This window comes from Cetorhinus maximus, chromosome 27 (genome assembly GCF_964194155.1).
Source record: "Cetorhinus maximus chromosome 27, sCetMax3.hap1.1, whole genome shotgun sequence".
Classification (NCBI taxonomy): domain Eukaryota; kingdom Metazoa; phylum Chordata; class Chondrichthyes; order Lamniformes; family Cetorhinidae; genus Cetorhinus; species Cetorhinus maximus.
Window position 1 is genome coordinate 29338716 of NC_135905.1, and position 21438 is coordinate 29360153.

The following is a 21438-nucleotide window of genomic DNA, read 5'->3' on the forward strand; positions in this document are numbered from 1 at the left end:
TATGAATGACTATCTTCTATTTATAGCCACTAGTTCTGGCCTCCTGTGCAAGTGGAAACATCTGTATGTCAATCCTATTAAACCCTTTCATAATCTTAAAAACCTAAAATACAGATGTTGTTGATATCAGCCTTATGTGATGAGGCTTTTGTTGTTTAATTAAATTGATGCTATGTCTTCCTGTCAATAATGTCCTCTGATTGGACCAGTAATGAAGAGCTCAATAATTTCCATCTTTACTGGCTGCGATGCATTAGTGGTATACCCTGGCAGGATAAAATCATGAATGCAGCACTTCTCTCAAAGGCAGAACTCCCAAGTGTGTTGGCACTAATCCGACAGAGGCAGCTTCGGTGGGTCAGGCACATCTGCAGGATGGAAAATGTTGCATACACAAGGACTTTCTGAGGTAACTGGAGCCAGACGATCAGTGGCATGCCCAAGGCTCCACTTCAACGATGTGTGCAAGCATGACATGAAGGCCTGAAACATTGACTAGCACTAGCTGGCATGAGAGGGAAATGGGCTGGTGTGCACCTCCATGATAACCAGTGGCTGCAGCAACTTGGCAACAGGTGCCCCCTGCTGAAAACTACAAGCCACAGCGTCACTTGGCAGCTGCATGTGCGGCGCTTGTGGCAAAACCTGCCCCTCAAGGATTGGCCTTCACGGCCATCAGCAAAGGTGTGCCAAACGAAGACATCGCAACTAAATGAGTTGTTTGCTGTGTGCCCATCATCTCATAGATGGAAGGATGCCAACAATGAAGAACATGTGTGTCTATGTTGCTAGTTGTACCATGCCAGTTTGCCTATCATGAAATAAAGGGCACGCTACAGGGCTTGATTCACACAAAAGGAAATTGGATAATGCTGAGTGGAAGAAAGTTATGGAGGGTTGATGCAATCGTTACTTCTAGTCATCTATTTTGTTTTCACACAACCTGTTCTATAAACAACATACATTCCTGTTTCGAAAAGAAACCAGCAGTTTTAACAACACAGGTGATATAAGAGTTGTATCCTTCTTCTTCTTGAGTTCTCTGCCTGAAGGCAGGTCCAACCCATAGTTCCGTTATCTCCACCACGGGTAGGGAAAGGGGGCAGGTCCTGAATCCACCCCAACTGGAATGGGGATGGAACCCAGTGCTGTTGGTATCAATCTGACAACCCCCCCCCACCCAGAGTTGCAGTGGCAAAGTACACCTTTGCATGTAAGTTGCAGTCCGGAGCTCTGGATAGTGATGGTTAGAGGCCCTTTCCATCACATGGCTGAATAAGAATCTCTCCTACTGCCTGCCATTGGTGTGTCTTGGAAGGATTTGCAGATTGATACTCAACCTGTTTGACCTCGTTATGCACGCACCTTCCTTGGACATCAAGTTGTGGAGTGGGACTCGAACTCAGAGCTACTGGCTCAGCAGAAGGATCACTATCCACTGCGTCACAAGACCACCCAAGAGTTGTATCGGTGTTATGAAACCAAAAGTGTTGACAAATGAAGGTTCCAGTAATAGTCTGAGATGTGAGCTGTTGGGTATACTTGAGAGATGTGGGGCAACTTTCTTTGAAGAATTGAAAGAAGATTTTATTCTATATCAAAGTACATTTGAGATTATGGAGTTGCAATAGGAGCTCCTATTCCAGTAATTTATTTATATGGAAGGTGTGCAGACAGCAGCCTAGCTGACATTGTGCAGTCTTTTCATGGACAAATGGATCTTGCTGCAATCTGATTATTTTTAATGATTTAGACCTTTGTCTTTCACTGCCATCTATAGCACAATGAAAAGAGGATTTTTGAGATATTTGCAATTGGAAGATAAACCATTTTGCTGACAACAAAATTTATTGAGTGTGTTAGTGTGCAGTTGTGGAGGCCCTTGTGGCACAGGGGTAGCACCCCTGCCTCTGAGCCAGAAGATCTCAAGCTCCACTCCAGGACTTGATGTCCAAGGAAGATACATTCATAACTGCGGCCAAACAGATTTTGAGTATCAATCTGCAAATCTTCCAGCATACGCCGATGGCAGGCAGTAAGAGTGGGAGAGAGTCCTAGTCAGCCACTTGATAGAGCCTCTAACCATCATTACCTGTAGTTCCGGACTACAACATTCATGTAAATGCCACAGCAACACGGGGACGTTTGCCTGGACGGCTGATGTGGATCAGCATGGGGTCCGACCCCTGTTCTGCCTGGGGTGGATTCAGTACCTGCCTCCTTGCCCTACCCGTGGCGGAGATTGCAGTGCCGTAGGTCGCAGCTGCCTTCAGGCAGAGAACTGAAGAAAAAGGGTGCAGTTATACTTTGATCCATTACACAGATTGGGCTGTCAGACGCTTTGAGCTACATTTTTAAAGCGAGTGAGATCCGAGGCATGATAGTGTAAATGTGATCAACTGAGCAACTAGTATCTCGAGTTCCACCCTAAATGCACTACAACTGGCCTAGTGCCCCACTGCCCGGTTCCTGTTCTGCTCGAGCAGAGGAATAGTCAAATTTGGAGGTAACGAAGGCATGAAAGAAAGTTTCAGCAGTAGATGAGCTGGGGTAAGGGTGCTGTTATGGAGGTGGATGGATGGTTTTGCTGTTAGAGAAACTGTGGGGTTAGAAGCTCATCTGAAGGGCAAATAGGATGCCAAAGTTGCGAACAGCATTGGAAAAGAGGAACTACTTCCTCTGATGGAGGAGTCCAAAACCTTAAAATTAGCTAGGTTGTGGAGGGGTGTTGTTAGGAAGCACTTTATTACACAAAGGAACTCTCTTCCTCCAAAAGGCTGTTGAGGCTAGGCTACTGAGAATTTAAAGACTGAGCTTAATGGATTTGTTTTGATAAAGGTATAAGGTGTATGGACCCAAAGCCGGTAAATTGGGATGCGATACAGATCTGCCCTGATCTAAATTGCACGGAGGAACAGGCTCGAGGGGCTGAATGGCCTCCCCATGTTTTTATGCCCAGTAGGGCCTCATCTTTACCCCATGGCCCAGTTTGAACCTTCACTTCAGTGGTATTCACTGTTTTAAAGGGTTGCTGCAAGATGGAATGCAGAGGCACACCTTTCTCCGTTGCTCTCTTAAGCAGCCAGCAGAGTTGCAGCATTTCTTTGCCACAATAGGTGTTCAGTGTCAACAAAGTTGTGTGGACGACTTTAAAATCATGTTTAAACCACCCTTGCTTTGCCATGATATGCAGAATCTGCGCTGAGGATTATTAACATAAGCAGATCAGGCTGTATGTGTTAATACTGCAGCTACCAGTTTGAGACCAGAATTGATCTCGGCAGAGGCTGAATTTTTTTTTCCTGTCTGGGTGGAATTTATCTTTTGAAGGTTAGCTGCAAGAGTTTGCTTCTTTCTCTGCTTTAAGGAAAAAAAAATCTTGTTTCATCGTGATAAATTTCAGATGTTGGCATCAGCAGAGATGATCAATTATCATTGAAACTGTCTGTACTTCGAAAGTAATCTTTTAGTGGTTGTAAATTTGAACAATAGGCTTTGATCTAACAACCTTACACTGTCTATGCCTACGCTGCTCATGAAGTCCGAGGACTGAGTTATGAGGAAAGGTTCAAAAAACTTGGCTGCCTTTAAAGACTCTGTATGAGGGGAGTCTGATAGAGATGCACAAAATACTAATTGGAATAGAAAAGCCTAATCCTGAGCAAAATTTCAAGTTAAAGTGCAACTTCAAGACAAGAGGATACAGATGCAAACTGGTGAAAGGTAGGCGGAGGATGGATGACAAGTTCAGTGATGAGGACAACAGGCATTTGTGTAGCACATTTTAGTGTATGAAAGCTTTCTCCCGTGCTTCATAGAAGCAACCAAAAGTGGAAACTGGGACAATGAAAGAGATGTTGGGAGGAGATGAGGAAAAGCCTTCTGAAAGAGCTGGGTTTTGGAAAGGAGTTTGTGCATTTACTGAGGGAATTCTAGACTTGACTGTTAAAAGCCAACTTCTTGTCATTTCAAAGGCTAAGACTGAAGATAATGAAAACAAACCTGGAACCTGGAATGTGCAAACATGCTGAGGGGATGTTGAGTTGGCAGATTCTGTCTGCTATCTAACACAGTGGTTGCCTTTCTGTGCTGTCTAATGCCAAAGGAAAGGAAACAGGAAGATTTGTTGGAACATTTTGGTTTGGAGAAGTGATTGAGCTAAGCAACAGAGCTGATTGCTTCTATCAGGGGCAATAATAGCAAATGGTATCTAATAAGCCCACGGCAAACTTTAGAATTTAGAATTAGAATTAAAATTTAGAATTAAAATTGCTAAAACGTTAATTGTGTTCTCCTGCATGAACAACCTCTGTTAAATCATTTTGCTGATCTGATGTTTCTATTTTCCATGTATTCGGAATGAGATTGCCAAGTCTCTCTAGTCTGTCTATTTCTGAGACTACAGATCAGCCTGTTGCCAGGTTGGGATGTCTTGTGCTTCAGTGGCCAGGATGGGACATGGTATTGAAGGGGTTGTGAGAAGGGTTGGAGTGCTGGCCCCAGACCTTTTAAACCATTCCAACATAAATTGTAACTAGTTTCAATACAATACAATTTGCTCCTAAAAGTTTGGTATTGGACTCCTTGATTCTCTATAATGATGGGGCTACCCATCTCAGTTGTGCTACTGGGGAACGTTTCCACATCATACATCCCAGTTATGGGTGTGAGAAAGTCACAGGATGAGCTGCCCTGAAGCCCTGCTCTCCTCCTGATGGTATCTAAAGACAGATGCAGTTGCCTGGAGTCTGGTCCATGAGAATAGGATGAAAAGAGCTAAAGTGGAAAATTTAAAGGACTTGTTTATACAATGGGGACAGGCAGAGGAACAGAACAAGCTCATTGTTGGACAGTATCTACTGTGCCATAGGGATTTCACTTGCCTGAGGCTACGTTAAGCCTACAGAATAGAAATAGGTCATTCCATTATATGCTCCAGAACAGTGCTGCCCACTCAACCTCCCACTCCCTTTTTGTGGAACCCCATCAACATATCCTTCTATTCCTTTCTCCCCCATGTGCTTATCTAGCTTCCCCTTAAATGTTTCTCCACTATTGATTTCAGCCACTCCTTCTGGTAGCCAGTTCCAAGTACTGACCACTTTCAGGGTAAAGAGGCTTCCTAAAGTATTAGACTTCATGACTCCCTTAAGTGATGAGCTGTCCTAAGGGGAAGAGAAGGTTTCTGCTGTTATCTCCAGATAATGAGGAAATTTGCTTTAGTACTTGTTGGCTGTTCAAAGTATGACAGGGAATAGGGTGACAGGGCTAAGGAGAGGCAGGTTTCGTGCAGAATAAACAAAAAGAGTAGAACTGGGTCAGGGGCATGTGCTCCCAAGAGTAAGTTAAAATATACCATAATGATTTGTGTGGAAGGTATCTCTCAACTTTAAGCCCCAAATAATGAGCCTTGATTTCCTTTCTGAACTTGTGTGTACAGTAAGTCACAAATGAATTAAATATTCCATTCCCATCAGTAGAACATTTTACTTTTTTAAAATCTTTATCCCAGACAGGGTCCAGTTATTGTAATGTGTGATTCTGCTGAGGTAAATGATGTGAAAAAGCACATGCTCTTTTGAAATTTTATTTTCGGCTGGAGCGCTGTGGAAATATTGGATGACAAAGCTAGTAGTGAGAAGAGGTGCCCTAGGATTCCACGGTGCTTATGTAATCGCTGTGATGTACGAGTCTGTCTCTACATCTGCTGAGTCTCTGTGCTTTGGGCTTGAGCCACAACGCAAATTTCTTTCAATATTTCAGTAACAGTCAGGACGTGAGACTCTTAATAGCTGCAGTGATTCCGAAAAGAAAGCACCTGAGAATGAGAGTGTGCCTTTCTTCAGATGTTAACTCATACTTTTGGGGTGCTGCAATTTTGATTTTGTAACGCAGAAGTTTTCAATCTTTTCTGTGATGGGGACCCCCATCCAAATCGCTCATGCTCAAATTTCTGAAAGATGTGCAAAGGAGAAATGTTTCTCTCATTGTGGAAACTTAGAGTTTGGCATCTGAAATGAATAAGTCAGCAACTACGGAAATCTGATTTTAGGGGTTCCCTGCACCCTCCACTCACTCTCCTCCCTTCCTAGGGCCCAGACACCCCAGTATGAAAACCTGGATTTGTAACACTGCAAGGCAGAATTATTTGCACTGGCACTGTACTGTTTGCACCACACTTTTTTTAAAAGCTGCTTGTGACTTGTTGGGAAATAGTTTTGCTCAGTATGTTATCTCCCTTAGGTGTGAAGTGAAAATCGTGTTCCGTGAAATATCACACTACCGCAATTTGGACTTCCAGCTGATTTTCTTCACCACTGACTTCCACGAACTTACTGGGAAATGATATTTAAAAGGTAAGTCAGGGCAGAGAACGTCTCTCAGTTAATGTCTCTGTTTCTTAGTCTGTTCTCCAGGCCTCTGCATTGGTGGTTTTCAAAGCTCGCCACATTGACCTGCTCTTGATGACCATCTTTGCTAACTTCCAGACATCTGACCTCACAGAGCCCCTGGGATATCTTCCTGGAGCTCACTTTGAAACTATGTGAGTTACTTAAAGGGAAGAGCTGCCCTTGATGAGGAATAAACTTATTTGGTACACAGCAAGAGTAAGATGAGTCACCAAATACATAATAGAGAGAATGCAGAATTCTAGAGAGCACTGTTTGGGCTGAGGGGTACATCCAGCCTGAGGCAGACCTTTGAGCTTGTGGATCTTTTGGTGTGTTCTCAAAAGCCATCTGTAACGCACAAGCTTCTTGCAGTCTGAGTTCAGTGGTGTGTAGATGGGCAGGGGCATGTTGATAAGCCGTTCAAGCTTTACTTTTTTTTAAGTACATGGTTACTGAGTTTGCAGGAGCTGCATGTATACAGCTTTGGAGGATGAATGGATTAAAAAGTTAAGGGAAACTGCACCCTCTGTATGCACACATGGCCCAGCTGGAATTGCAGGTGGAGGACCCAAGCTCCCCACCCCCATCCCTGCCACACACACCTTTGCAACCCACTCAGATTGTGCTGCTTCTGCATTTGTTTCCTACGTTACAACAGTCTCTACATGTTGTAAGACTACTGGCTACCCATGGAAATAAGCAGCAAGTGCTCTGAGCAGAGAAGCACAAGACGTTGTCAGGCTGTTTTATTAATTACAAGAAGAGACGAGTGGATAATAAAATGATTTTACTTGGCACAGTATTCTTTGCTTTTGTCTCAGCCATTGTAAAGAAATATAGAGGGACATGCATTTCTATAGCCTTTTCACAACCTTGGGATGCACTAAAGGGTTTTACAACCAGTTGAGTATTTTTGAAGTATTGTCGCTGATGTTTTGTAGGAAATGTGGCAGCCTATTTGCACACAGCAAGCTCCCAAAAGCAGCAATGTGATAATGACCATATCATCTGTTTTTGTGATGTGACAGAAGAATAAACAGTGAGCAGGACACTGAGGGGAACTCCGCAAATGAATGCATTTTCTTTGAAATAGTGCCATGGGATCTTTTACGTCCACCTTAGAGAGCAGACATGATTTGACATCTCAGCTGAAAAACAGCACCTCCAACAGTGCAGCACTCCCTCAGTACTGCACTGGAGTGTCAGCCTTGAATTTTGTGTTTCAGTTTGAGTGGCACTTGAATTGCACAGCATTGTGGTTCAGAGGCGAGTGTGCCAGCCACTGAGCCATGATGGCACACTATTATTGCAGCCCGCTATTCATCCAGATCACAGATCTTCCAGGCTCTCTTGCAGTGTTTCAATGTGATGAAGGTAAGTACAGATGGTTTGAAGCTATTTAGGCTCATCCTTTCGTAGAAACCTGTGATAGCTCCCCTCTGCCTCACAACTGCTTGTGGCTTTGAACTGCCTCTCAAATCACTGGAGTTTTTGCCTCCACTACCCTGTCTGACAACAATTCTCAGTCCTATTTGCTATTAGTTTGACAGCAGTCCAGAATGTGCTTTATGTACATATGTCTCCTTGCCCCGCAGTCATAGCTTAGCTTCCAATAACCTGGATTAATCCTCAATATAAAGGTTTCCTTTTCTTTGCCTCCTTTTAAACCTGAAACTATTAAGTGTTTCAGGGCTCTTTTCATGGTTTAAGCCCCTGGCACAATGGATCTGGATGTGGCTTCTCATTGACCTGAAATGTCTGCTTGAACACAATGTTTTCTTTTCTCTTTTTGAAATTAGTGGCCCTATATTTCGTCCAGCTGGCCTCCACACAGTAGACAGGATGAAATGGAAGGAAACCACTATGGCGGCTGCAGCAGTGGTGGACATCTTTTTGCAGGGAGCAGAGCTGGCACATCTGGTCAGTGGCCGGAACTCTGAATTGGTTTGGGAGTTGGACCAAGGGTGGAAATGGCTCTTGGTCCATTCACAGTTCTGGTGTTTGCAAAGTTTTTCGTCTTCCACAAGAGCAGCAGCCCCCAGCAGAATGAATGTGTGAAGTTGTTGTCTATTTGGAACACTAAGCCAGGCATGAATGTGTTCATTCATCACCCTGGCACTGTGTCACCCAATTCAGTTGCCAACACTTAACGTCTAGACAAGAGCGTTCAGTTTACAGGAGAAAAAAATAAGGAAAGAGGATACTTTGTGAATCCCAGTTCTTCATAAAAGTTTTTATTTAAAATCTTTCAGTGGTTCAGGCAAACGTTAACGGTCCTGCATGCTATTCGAAGAAGAGTGGAGAGTTCTCTTGAACACAAAGTAGACTATCTAGTTGATTATCTCCTTGCTATTTGTGGGACCTTGCTATGCATAAACGTAGAAACATAAACATAGAAAATAGGGGCAGGAGTAGGTTATTTGGTCCTTTGAGCCTGCTCTACCATTCAGTATGATCATGGCTGATGCTCTTTTTCAACCCCACACTCCTGCTTTGTCATACCCCTTGACACCTTTAGAGTCCATAAATCTATCTATTTCCTTCTTAAATATATTCAGTGACTTGGCCTCCACAGCCTTCTGTGGTAGAGAATTCCATAACTTCACCACCCTCTGGGTGAAAAAGTTTTTCCTCATCTCAGTCCTAAATGGTCTATGCTGTATCCTGAGACTGTGACCCCTTGTTTTAAATCCACCAGCCAGAGGAAATATCGTCCCTGCAAACTCCAGTGAGTACAGGCCTAGTCGGCCCAATCTCTCCCCGTATGACAATCCTGCCATCCCAGGAATCAGTCTGGTGAACCTTCTGTCATGTTATTGCCTCAATGCTTCTCAAAACATACCTCTTTGACCAAGCTTTCGGTCATCTATCCTAATGTCTCCTTATGTGGCTTGGTGTCAAATTCTGTCTGTTAACACTCCTCCTGTGAAGCGCCTATGTTACTATGTTAGAGGTGCTATTTAAATGCAAGTTGTTGTATGTTTCTCAGTGCAAAGGCCACTTTAATTCCTTGTATGCGAAGTACTTTGAGAAATCTCCTAGGGATGTGATACGGTCCCGTATAAATGCACTTTGTTTTCCAATCTACAACTTTGAATTCCTTTTGAAATAGTGGAACTCTCCCCAAAGGCCCTATACTTAATGCCAATGGCTCTTTACGCTCTTGGGGAAAGCTTCAAATTACCAAAGCTCAATTTGGAATTGAGGTCTGAGAAGTAATGGTTTGAGTGTATTGCTGTGAATTCTGAGTGGTCTTTGAATGCCCTCATTAACGCACAGGAGATGCCTAAATTATGTGCTCACATCCTGGAGGGGGTAGAGGTCAGGAGGCTTGAACCCATGACCTTCTGGCCCCAAGGTGAGTGCATGGTATTGGATAAATTTCTACAGATTATAACTAGCAGTGAGTTTTAAGATTGGACTTCACTTGAGAGGTTTCAGCGGAGGAGTTCTGCAGTCACAGAAGTTCTTTGTTGCCAGGGGACCTTGTCATAATATCATAGACAGGTGTAGTTTATTTCTAAATCGTTTTTACATCAAATTATTTTGGAGGAGGACTATTTGTGACGCAGACATCACTGATTAAATCCAATAAGGAATTTGGGAGAAACTTCTTTACCTGGAATGGTGAGATTGTGGAACTGGCTAGGACAGGGAGTATTTTAGGTGACTATGTAGATCATTCAAGGGGAAGCTAGATAAGTACATGAGGGAGAAGGAGATATTGCAGGGATTAGATGAAGAAGGGTGAGAGGAGGCTGATGTGGAGCATAATAACTGACATGGATCTGTCGAAGTTAACACCCTGTTTCTGTGCTGGAACTGCTGTGTAATACAATGTTCTGATGAAAGGATAATGGAACTACAGTAATTGTGACACCCCTATATTAAAGGAATTTCTCTTTCCTCCTCCTCCTCCACCTCTCTACCTCTACCTTCTTAAAACCTACCTCACTGACCAAACTTTCCGCCATCTACCTAATACCCCCCAGTGTATCTTACTAACAATACTGCTCTTGTGAAGCACTTTGGAGCATTTTAGTACGTTCAAAGGTGCTATATGAATGCAAGTTGTTGTTGGTTTCCTGCTGCCTACTTCAACTGCCATGCACGCTTAGGACATTGGGTGGCAAACAGTTTTCAAAGATAAAGATCAAATGTCCGTTTTCACTCTTGCTAGAATCATTCAACTTAAAATTGGGAAAAAGACTAGAGGGATCTGGAGCCCCCCAAGATAAAAGAAACATCAGGTTCTCTTAAACTGATTTCTGTTTTGTCAGGAATCGGGTTGTGAAGAAAGCAGTCATCCTTCTTTCCTTTTATTCCCTCTTTCCACCCCCCTCCGCTCTGCTAAAACAAAATGAAAAACCTTTGTGGTTTTATGGACATTATTGCAGGTTCCACCCCAGGATAAAATTTACAGCGAGTAAAGCAGTGACAGCCTGTGCTGCAGTGGTTAGAGTAATGACAAACATATGGGCTGCTCCACTATGAACGAGACATTTGCAGCTGCACTGATGTGGCTTTCTTTCTTCCCTTCCACACGACTCAGTGTGACTGTATTGTACAAGTTTGGAGAGCGGCGGGACTGCGCTGGGCGAGCCATCGTTCACTAAAGCAGATTTGAAGCATGTGAGCAGGCACAACTGTTTGGGTAAGCCTCTTGCTTAACGTTACTAAAAACAAACCGAGAAAGCTACATCTGTGTTGTTCGTTGCTGCCAAAATAATGAGAGTGCCATTGTTACCAAAAATTACTCTGTTTAACTCCAGATTTAAGATTGCAGCAACGTTTCTTGTAGGATTAATTATGACCTCGGGGCAGGGGTGTGGAAAAGGTGGAAGCCAGATGTAAAGATTAAAGGAATGAGGCACTTAAAAGGATGTGTGGGATCAAATAATTGAATGATTATCTCAGGAGAGTCACATATGCTCTGCATACCACATCCCAATAGTTCACTACTACTGAACGTTCGGCTTTAATAAAACTTTGTTCTCATATTTCAGGAAGTTAAGTGTTTGAGTTAAATCAAAACAACACATGCTTTCATATTTGGATATATCCATAATCATCATTTTTGCCAGAATAGAAAGAGTACTGTTCGATTGCCAACCAAAGGTATATTGTCTCAAAAGACGTGTGTGTGTGGTTCCTGTGCACAGATGAGACAAGAGCCAGCTTTCTCCTCCTTGAATATTCTGCCCTTGTGTAAAATTCTGACACTCACGGACTACCCTTTGTAACTTGTACCTCACGAGTGTAATACTCGCAAGTGCTACAGATTCAAGTTTGTCGCCCTCAATGTGCTAGTCCTGATGGAAGTGCTCAGAGGCATCTTTACTTGAGAGATGGTGGTGTCTGGAAGGAGTTCACAATTACAGTTTCTTCAAGGTCTTGCCTAACCCCCTCAAAAAATGTGAGTTACCTCAAAGGCTATGACAGTGAGAATTGTTCACAATGCATTGACTCAGTTCTGCAAGTCAGCAAGTTGAAATAAATGTTGCATTAATATTAAGGATAGTCTCGAGCATTAATCTTTGTTTTGGTATCCAATTGAGTATTGTATTCCATTAACTGACCTCTGTTCGAAGTCTGCCAAAACCTCAACGTTATTCCAATTTTAAATTCATTTTTCCCCCGTTGGAAGAGGCTATGTCTCATGGTTCCTGACTGTTAATGAGATTAAATGGGTCAGTGATGTTATATAGATTAGATGATGCCTGTTGAGTTTGTGTATTGATTTCGGAGCTTTTCCATCTCTCTTTCTTGTGCCGAGTCCACAATCCCTCTTCCCTTTTGCTTATATGTTAAGTTCTAGCCATTACTATGTTTTTTAAAAAAAATTCTTTCGAGTTATCAACAGTCACATATTGCAACTCTTTTGCGTACAATCACAGTTCTTGGTTTCTGGGAGTGGGACATGAACCCACAACCTTCTGATTCAAAGGCGAGGGTGCTATGGACTGAGCCACAGCTGACACCTCTATTACTATGTTTTTAAGGTGTTCGTGTCAGTTTAGTCTGTGGATTAATGAGTGTATGTTACAGCTGCTATCCCCACAACCCTCTGATATTTCTGCATTCCTCCAATTCTGCTCTTTTGCATATCCCTGATTTTAATTGCTACACCATTGGCAGCCATGCCTACGCTTGTCTGGGCTCTAAGCTCTGGAATTCTCTCCCTAAACCCCTCTGCCTTTCTACCTCTCTCTCTCTCTCTCCTCCTTTAAGACGTTCCTTCAAACTTATCTCTTTGAGCAAACTTTTGTTCACCAGCCCTAACATATCCTTATGTGGCTCGATTTTGCTTGTAGCGCCTTGAGACATTAAAGGTACTACATGAGTGCAAGTGTTTGAAACCATGTTCATAGCACGATGGAGCAAGATTCAATTTTAAAAAATATTCGTTCATGGGATGTGGGTGTCGCTGGCTAGGCCAGCGTTTATTGCCCATCCCTAATTACCTTTGTTCAGAGGGCATTTAAGAGTCAACCACATTGCTGTGGGTTTGGAGTCACTGGAGGCCAGACCAGGTGAGGATGGCAGATTTCTTTCCCTAAAGTGAACCAGATGGGTTTTTATGACAATCAGCAAAGGTTTCATGGTTGTCATCAGACTTTTAATTTTTATTCAAATTTGACCATCTGTCGTGGGTGGGATTCGAACCCAGGTGCCCAGAGCATTATCCTGGGTCTCTAGAATACTAATTTAGTGACAATACCACTATGCCACCGCCTTCCAATTCAATTTAACATTGTAATTATTTGGATTGTATCCAAAGGAAGCGTATGTCAGCTACCAAATAACTTGCTGCTTTTTTTATTTAACCACACTGCATTTTGCTGGCTTTATTGGGTTTCCCATCTCTCGCTGTATGTAATTAGTTATTGAATTCTCCATTTTGGTTGTATAAAGATGGTCCTATTATTTTTTTAAAATGTGGTGTGCTGAATCCATGATTGCTAACTTACAACCATAGAAGCTTACAGCAGAGGAAGTGATCATTCGATCATTAGAGCAAGCCAGACTAATCCCACTACCCTGCTGTTCCCAAAGCCCTGCACCTTCCTCTCCTTCAAGTATTTACCTTTTCTCATCTTAAATGGTGGAGTAATGAATTATTAGAAACTTAAGAAACATTTATGAAGTTTCTCACCTATTGAAACACCTTAGCTTTAGATCCTTGTTAAAGAGAGGGAAGGTCCCCATGTCTTATGTGTTAAAAATATATGAAGAAAAAAATTTGCAGGGCTATAGGAAAAGCACAGATGAATGGGGCTAACTGGATGGCTTTCCTAAGACTCAACACAAACACAACGGGCGGAATGGCCACCTCCTGTGCTGTGTATTCCCATCGATTGGGCTGCTCCTGAAGTTAACACTGCCTTCAGGGAAAAATAAATAGGAAAAGCTCAGGGTATGAGGAGTTGTGAGGGGTGGGTGCGCTTGGAGAGAGGGTATGTATAGGCAGCTATGTTCAGGACCCACTCTCAGAATTTCTACATTGTTTGGAAAGCAGTTGCTTCTTTCTCTTCTCTTTAACCCAGAAGGGCATTTAATGTTTGCACTATTTTAGTTTGGATTCCAGGAAACAAAACACTTCAGCCAATGAGTTGACTGCTGGTGAAAGAGAGCCAGGTTTAGTCGTATAAATGCTGGGAGCTGGCTCCCAAATGCTGGTCTCCCAAGATCAAACAGCAATGTAAAATTGGCTTTGGAACTTGCAGGAGACTTGTAGCAAATGTTAAATGGCAGCACAGCACCTCTACTGTGAGTAGCTCATATTTAATGCTGATGGACATGTCCTGAAAACAGATGTGGAAGCAGCTGCTGCCAGAAGCCTTAGGAAAAATCTAATTTTCATTATTCTTTAAATGAGCTATTGGACTCCTGCTTCTCTCCACAACCAAAAATAACTTTCGACAGCCACATTTCTTTCTGTGCATCACAGATGGGTCCACAGATCCCTGTTCATTCACTGTATATTGGAGGCCAGTCTAGGTCTAATGGGTGCCCCTGTGTACTACAAGCATCAAAAAGTTCTAGCCCCGCACACTGCCCCCTCTAATGCAGGTGGCCATAGCAATTTAAAAAAAAAACATGACTGTAAGATTGTGTGAAGTGTGTTTGAGTCACAGTCTGAACCTCGATAGCTGCAGTCTAGGTTCTGCCAGAGAACTTTTCTGGGCTGCAAACATCTACCAGAGCCCAAGAAAGGAAAACATTTAAAAACAAAATACTGTGAATGTTGGAAGTTTCAAAGAAAAACAGAAAATGCTGGAAAATCCTCAGTAGGCCAGACAGCGTCTGCATGGGGAGAGAGAAACAGAGTGAACGTTTTAAGATGATGGCCTTCCAATAGAAATGGAAGATGTTAGAAATTTAACAGCTTTTAAGCAGGTACAGAGCCAGGAAAAAAGGTGGTGTGGGGAGGGGGAGGTCAGTGAGAGGGTAGAAGGCAGGCATGGTTCAATAAATGACCAAAGGGATCCTGATGCAAGGCAAAAGCTGGGTGGACATGGGGCAAACTAAAAATAGATCCAGTGGAGGTTAAATGGTTGCAAAACAGAAGGAGAGAGAAGATCTCAAAATCTGGCAAAGTGAAGGTTCCCGTGGGTGGGGAATGTGGCGGAGAAAGGCGAGTAGGTTCCATGGGTGTGGAGCACACCTCCTGCCTGTCTGACAGGGGACTTCCACCTGAAGCACTAACCCAGACCTCTCCCTCTTCCAGTACCTCTGCTGTAACCTTCCTCCACAACCAGCACCTGCTTTCTAAAAGAAAAAGGGAGTGGTGATTAAGGTCTAAAATTAAGGGGAAATATTTGGTTAGCATTGAAAATATTTGGGTATTAGAAGAGAAGGTTGAGAGGAAATTTGTTGTAGGTGTTCAAAAACATGGGTCTAGGCAGAGTCGATAGAGAACAATTGTTCCCATTGACGGAAGCATCGAGAACCAGAGAGCACCGATTTTTAATGTGAATGACCATAAGATATAGGAGTAGAAGTAGAACATTCGGCCCGTCAAGCCTGCTGTACCATTCAATGAGATCATGGCTGATTTGATAATCCTCAACTCCACGTTCCTGCCTTTTTCCCCTAGAACCCTTGATTCCCTTACTGATTAAAAATCTGCCTATCTAGCCTTGAATATACTTCACGACCCAGCTACTACAGCCCTTTGCAGTAAAGAATTCCACAGTTTCACTAACCGCTGAGAAGAAATTTCTCCTCATCTCTATCTTATTTGGATGCCCCCTTACTCTGAGATTATGCCCTTTGGCCCTAAACTCTCCCACAAGGGGAAACAACCTCTCAGCATCTACCCTGTCAAGCCCCCTAAGAATCTTATATGTTTCAATAAGGTTGCCTCTCATTTTTCTAAACTGCAATGAGTACAGGGCCAACCTGTGCACTCTCCTCATAAGAAAATCCCTCCATTCCCGGGATCAACCTAGTGAACCTTTTCTGCACTGCCTCCAGTGCCGGTATATCTTTCCTTAGATACGAGGAGCAAAACTGTTCATAGTATTTTAGGTGTGGTCTAACTAGTGCCTTGTATAGTTTTAGCAAGACTTCCCTACTTTTATACTCCATTCCCTTTGGAAATAAAGACCAACATTCCATTTGCCTTCCCTATTACCTGCTGAACTTGTATTATAGCTTTTTTTTGATTCATGCACAAGGCCTCCCAAATCCCTCTGTACTGTAGCTTTCTGCAGTCTTTCTCCATTTAAATAATATTCAGCTCCTCTATTCTTCCTGCTAAAATGCATAACCTCACATTTTCCCACATTATATTCCATCTGCCAATTTTTTGCCCTCTCACTTAACCTGTCTATATCCCTCTGTAGACTCCTTGTGTCATCCTTACCACTTGCCTTCCCACCTATTTTTGTGTCATCTGCAAACTTGGCGTTAGTACATTCGCTGCCTCATCTAAGTCAATAATATATATTGTAAATAATTCTGGCCCAAGCACTGATCCCTGTGGCACTCCACTAGTTACAGGTTGCCACCCTAGAAATACCTCCCTTATCCCAACTCTGTCTTCTATTAGTTAGCCAATCCTCTATCCATGCTAATATACTACCCCCAACAACACGAGCTCTTATCTTATTAAGTAGCCTTATGTGCAGTACCTTATCAAACGCCTTTTGGAAATCCAAATATATTACATCTGCTGTTTCCCTTTATCTATCCTGTTTGTTACCTCCAAAGAATTCTAATAAATTTGTCAGGCATGATTTTCCTTCATGGAGCCGTGCTGACTCTGTTTGATTATATTATGCATTTCTAAATATTCTGCTATTACATCCTTTATAATAGACTCTACCATTTCCCCAGTGATGGAGGTTAAGCTAACTGGCATGTTTTTTGTCTCCCTCCCTTTTTCAATAAGGGCATTACATTGGCAGTTTTCCAATCTTCTGGGACTTTTCCACAGTCTAAGAATTCTTGGAAGATTGCCACCAGTGCATCCACTATTTCTGTAGCTACTTCCTTTAATATCCTATGATGCAACCGATCAGGTCCAGGGGACTTATTAGCCTTTAGCCCCATTAGTTTCCCTAGTACATTCGCTCTAGTGATAGTTATTGTATTTGTTTCCTCCGCCCCTTTTTTCCCCTAGATTATTTAGTATTTTTGGAATGCTATTAGTGTCTTCTACCATGAAGACTGATGCAAAGTATTTATTCAACTTCTCTGTCATTTCCTGGTTCCCCATAATTATTTCCTCAGCCTCATTCTCTAAGGGGCCTATGTTCACTTTGGCCTTTCGCTTCCTTTTTATATATTTAAATAAGCTCTTACTCTCCGTTTTTATATTACTTGCTGGTTTACCCTCAAAATTTATTTTCTCCCCTTTTTTGTTTGGTCATCTTTTGTTGGTTTTTAAAATTTCCCAATCCCCTTGCTTACCACTAATCTTTGCCACATTGTATGTTTTTTTTTTAAATTTGATACCATCCTTAACTCCCTTGGTTAACCATGGTTGGTTTATCCCCGTTTTTTCTAGAATCCTTTTTTCTCACTGAGATATATGGTAAAAGACTCAACGGCGACATGAAAAACATGCTAACGCCGTGAGTAGTTAGGATCTGAAATGCCCTGCCGAAGAATGTGGTGGAGGCAGATTCAATTGTGGTTTTCAAAAGGGAATTGGATAAGAAACTGAAGAGAGAATTTGCAGGGCTATGGGAAAAGGGCCGGGGGAGTGGGATGAGCTGCATTGACCTTGCACAGGCATGAAAGGCCAAATGGACTCCACCTGTGCTGTAACCATTCTATGATTCACTGACGCTGTTAAGATCGTTGATGCTCTGGAATACCATGTTTTGTATAACCCTAATGTATCTTTAAGTTTAATCATGCCCTATTCTTCTTCCTTCCCTCCCATGAGGAGAAGGTTTGTTAGTGGGGCCTCCATCAGTGCATTCTTAAGGTGGTTGCTGACTAATATGGAGCAAAATGAAAAATAAAAAGATTCATATTTATATGGTGCCTTTCGCTACCCAAAGCACTTTGCAGCTAATGAAATAACTTTTGATGTGGAGCCACTGCGGTAATGTAGCAACCACGCCAGACAAATATACACACAGCAAGCTCTCAAAAATAGCAATGAGATAATGACCAGATAACCTGATTTTAGTGATGTTGTTTGAGCGATAAGTATTGGCCAGGATCTGGGGGAGCTGTCCTGTACTTTGAATATTGTAGACTCATAGAGTACACTCAGTCTGTCCTGTTTGACTATTCTCATGGGATCTTTAGCATTGACCTGAGAGGACGGATTGGAATCTGGTCCAACGTCTCATCCAAAAGGCAGCACCTGCGAGAGGATAGCATTCCCTTATTACTCTGAAGAGTGCTCTATAGAAGGGTCATACAGCCTCGAAACGTTAACTCTGTTTCTCTCTCCACAGATGCTGCCAGACCTGCTGAGTATTTCCAGCATTTTCTGTTTTTATTCCCTCATTACTGTGTTGGCATGTGGGCCTGGATTTTGTGCCCGACTGCTCTAGAGTGGGAATTAAAACCTACAGCCTTCAGACTCCGAGGTGAGAATTGAGCCATGGCTGACCCCTGAAGATGGTACTCCTCAGCTTCTCTATCCCCTCTCACTGCAGAGAAGCCACTTGCCTCAGTTTCACGCCATCAAGTTTCATGCTCGGGATGAGAAACTGATTGTTCATTTGCAATCAAAATAGAAAATGCTGGAAACCCGCATCAGGTTCATCGAGATCTGTAAAAAGTCAGGATAAGGTTTCAGTTCATCTGTTGATCTTGCTCTTTATTTCCAGGGTTGTTTCATTTAGCTTTCAGCTTCTCAGAATTTTCTTTTGTTTCAATTTACTTTAATTTGTTTATCCAAGCATCCAGTAGATAATTCTCACTGTTTGCTCCCACAGGATGTTACAGTTTCTAATGAACAAAATTAGTATAGTCATTTTCCAAAGTGTAATAGGAACTGTTTTATCCTACTTACAAATGAAACATGATGAGTTCCAGGTTTCTGATTTAAAATTCCCTGTAGGAGACTGAAAGAGAAATGAAAGTCATTGTGCAATGTGGCATTTTCTAGAGCTTCTTGAAGTGAGCAAGCTCAGCAAACCAGATTGGCACCAACAAGGCTCTATGCACAGTGGGGCCTCTATACTCCTCCAATTCTGCCCTCTTGTGCATCCCCGATTTAATTGCTCCGTTGTTGGTAGCTGTGTCTTCAGCTGCCTGGGCCCTTAGCTCCACCTCTCTCTTCCTTTAAGACAGTCCTTTAAAACCTACCTCTTTGACCAAGCTTTTGGTCAGCTGTCCTAATATAACATGTGTCTCAGTGTCCAATTTTGTTGAATGACCCCTCTATGGAACACCTTGGGATGCCTTACTGCATGAAAGACACTATATACATGCAGGTAATTGTTATTTACAAAGAGCACAGGGATGGTCTGTACCAGGCTGAGGTTTTTTTTTTGAAAGGCCATTGACCTGAAACGTTAACTCTGTTTCTCTCTTCACAGCCTGACCTGCTGAGTATTTCCACAACTTTCAGTTTTTACTTCAGATTTCCAGCATCCACAGGTGTGTAACTGAAGCTTTGCAGATACATCCGCATCTGTTCAGTATATGATTACTTGGAGGCACTGAGATTGCTCCTTCAATATTGGGAAGGGCTTCTTCAAGTTTTCACCCAAAAATATTTTTAAGAAAAGTATTTATATTTATATTGCACCTCACTGGGCCTCTGAAAGCACTTTAGGTATGATGGTTTGTTAGGCAAATATGCTAGCCCTTTTGCAGGAAGATCCAGATAAATGACCAATTACACTATTTCTTTTTAAGGGAAGAATGTTCGTCAGGAGAATTTTCTGGCCTCTTATTGTAAACGGCCACAGGATTGTGGTTTTACCTTTGAACTAGAATGATGGCACCACCAACAATGTAGCACCAATGGAGTACTGCACTGAAGTGTCAACCTGGATTGTGCCCTCCCGTCTTGATGTTAGCATAAACTCACAGAGGGCATAATTTATCAATGAGGAAAATTACTCCTGAGAATTTGGTGTAGCATGATATTGAAGCTCTCTTATCTCACTTGATGTGACTGGTAACGGTTGACTTGTGTTGATTATTTTTCATACCTTATTTCAATCATTACCTTGATGAATTTATAGGAGAGGCATAAAATTAATACAGTCCCCTAGAACTGGGATGCAACTCCAGACCCATACATCTGTTTGCGAGAGGAAATTTTTTTGTATTGGAGTAGTATGGGCTCAGTCTCAACTCGCAGAAGTGAAGGAACAGTGAGTGAGCTAATAAACTTTGCTACCCACCGCACTAGTAAAAAAACACCTTAATTTTGTTTTTATTCATTCATGGGATGTGGGTGTTGCTGGCAAGACCAACATTTATTGCCCATCCTACTTGCATTCGAGAAGGAGGAGGTGAGACACCACCTTGAACCACGGCAGTCCACCTGGTGAAGCTGTTGGGAGGGAGTTCCTGGATTTTGATCAGTGATAATGAAGGAATAGCCAATAAATGCCTGAGATAAGATGGTGTGTGGGTTGGAGCTAAGCGTGGGGGTGGTGGTGTTCCTATGCACCTGCTGCTCTTGTCCTTCTAGACAGTAGGGGCCATGGGTTTGGGAGGAGCTGTCGAAGAAGCCTTGGTGAGTTGCTGCAATGCATCTTCTGGGTGGTGCCATTCAGGTCTGCTCATATTGGTGAAAAACTAGAAGTGCATCGTTAATGTAAAAAAGCAAAACCATTAAGAAAGGGAAATGAGGTCCTTGTTGGGGGGGAAAAAAGCAACTGACATTGTGGTTAGGCTATAGTTGGAGTTTTATGTACAGCTTTGGGCACCTCATTATAGGAAGGATGTTAGAACGATGGAACTTTACAGTGAAGATTCACTGGCATATTATGAGGAGTGATAGATTGTAGTGTTGAGTAAAGGTTTAAAAAATTTGGGCTTTCTTCAGTGCAACAATGAAGTTTACAAAGCTCTGATAGAGATTTTCAAAATCATGAAGGGTTTTTGAGAAAGTTAAAAGTTACGAGCATTTTGAAAACTTGCTTCCATTGGTAATGAGGGGCAGGAACTCGTAATTATCACAAGATTGAAGAGGAAAGTTAGAAAATACGTTTTCCAAGCGAGGGTTGTTAGAACTTGAAATGCTTTAGCGCAAGTGGCTAATGAGGCAAAGGCCATAACAACATCCCTAAAAGGGAACCAGATGAGTATTTGAAAATGAAGAATGTAAAACAGTATGGGGGCAGGAGTGGAATTTGTCATTCCAGTTGTACACCTCACCACAGCACAGATGCACAGCTGAATAATCACTTCCTGTGCTGTGATTTTTGAGATTCTCTTATCAACAGCAGTTGATTAATTTCCACTAGTAGACATTTACAACAGTTGATCTTGTGGTCTTAAAGGGACAGGCCAGGTCACGCCTCAACAGTAGAATGGTAAATTGACATCACACTCCTGTACTTAATAAAATTGCACATCCCCTGACCGAATGTGCCTGATATGATTGAGG

General features: G+C 42.5%; 1 protein-coding gene across 4 annotated transcripts in view; it reads left to right on the forward strand.

The window, feature by feature from the left end:
• Positions 1-21438, forward strand: part of csgalnact2 (chondroitin sulfate N-acetylgalactosaminyltransferase 2) — a 60025-nt gene that overhangs the window by 14100 nt on the left and 24487 nt on the right. The window contains exons 2-3 of one of the 4 annotated variants that reach the window (XM_078530996.1): positions 6252-6356; positions 10945-11046. The gene's annotated coding sequence lies outside the window, so the exon portion shown is untranslated. Of the gene's footprint in view, positions 1-6243; positions 6357-10944; positions 11047-11759; positions 11809-21438 lie in introns of those variants that run through there. The other 3 variants (XM_078530995.1, XM_078530997.1, XM_078530998.1) reach the window with 3 other exon arrangements.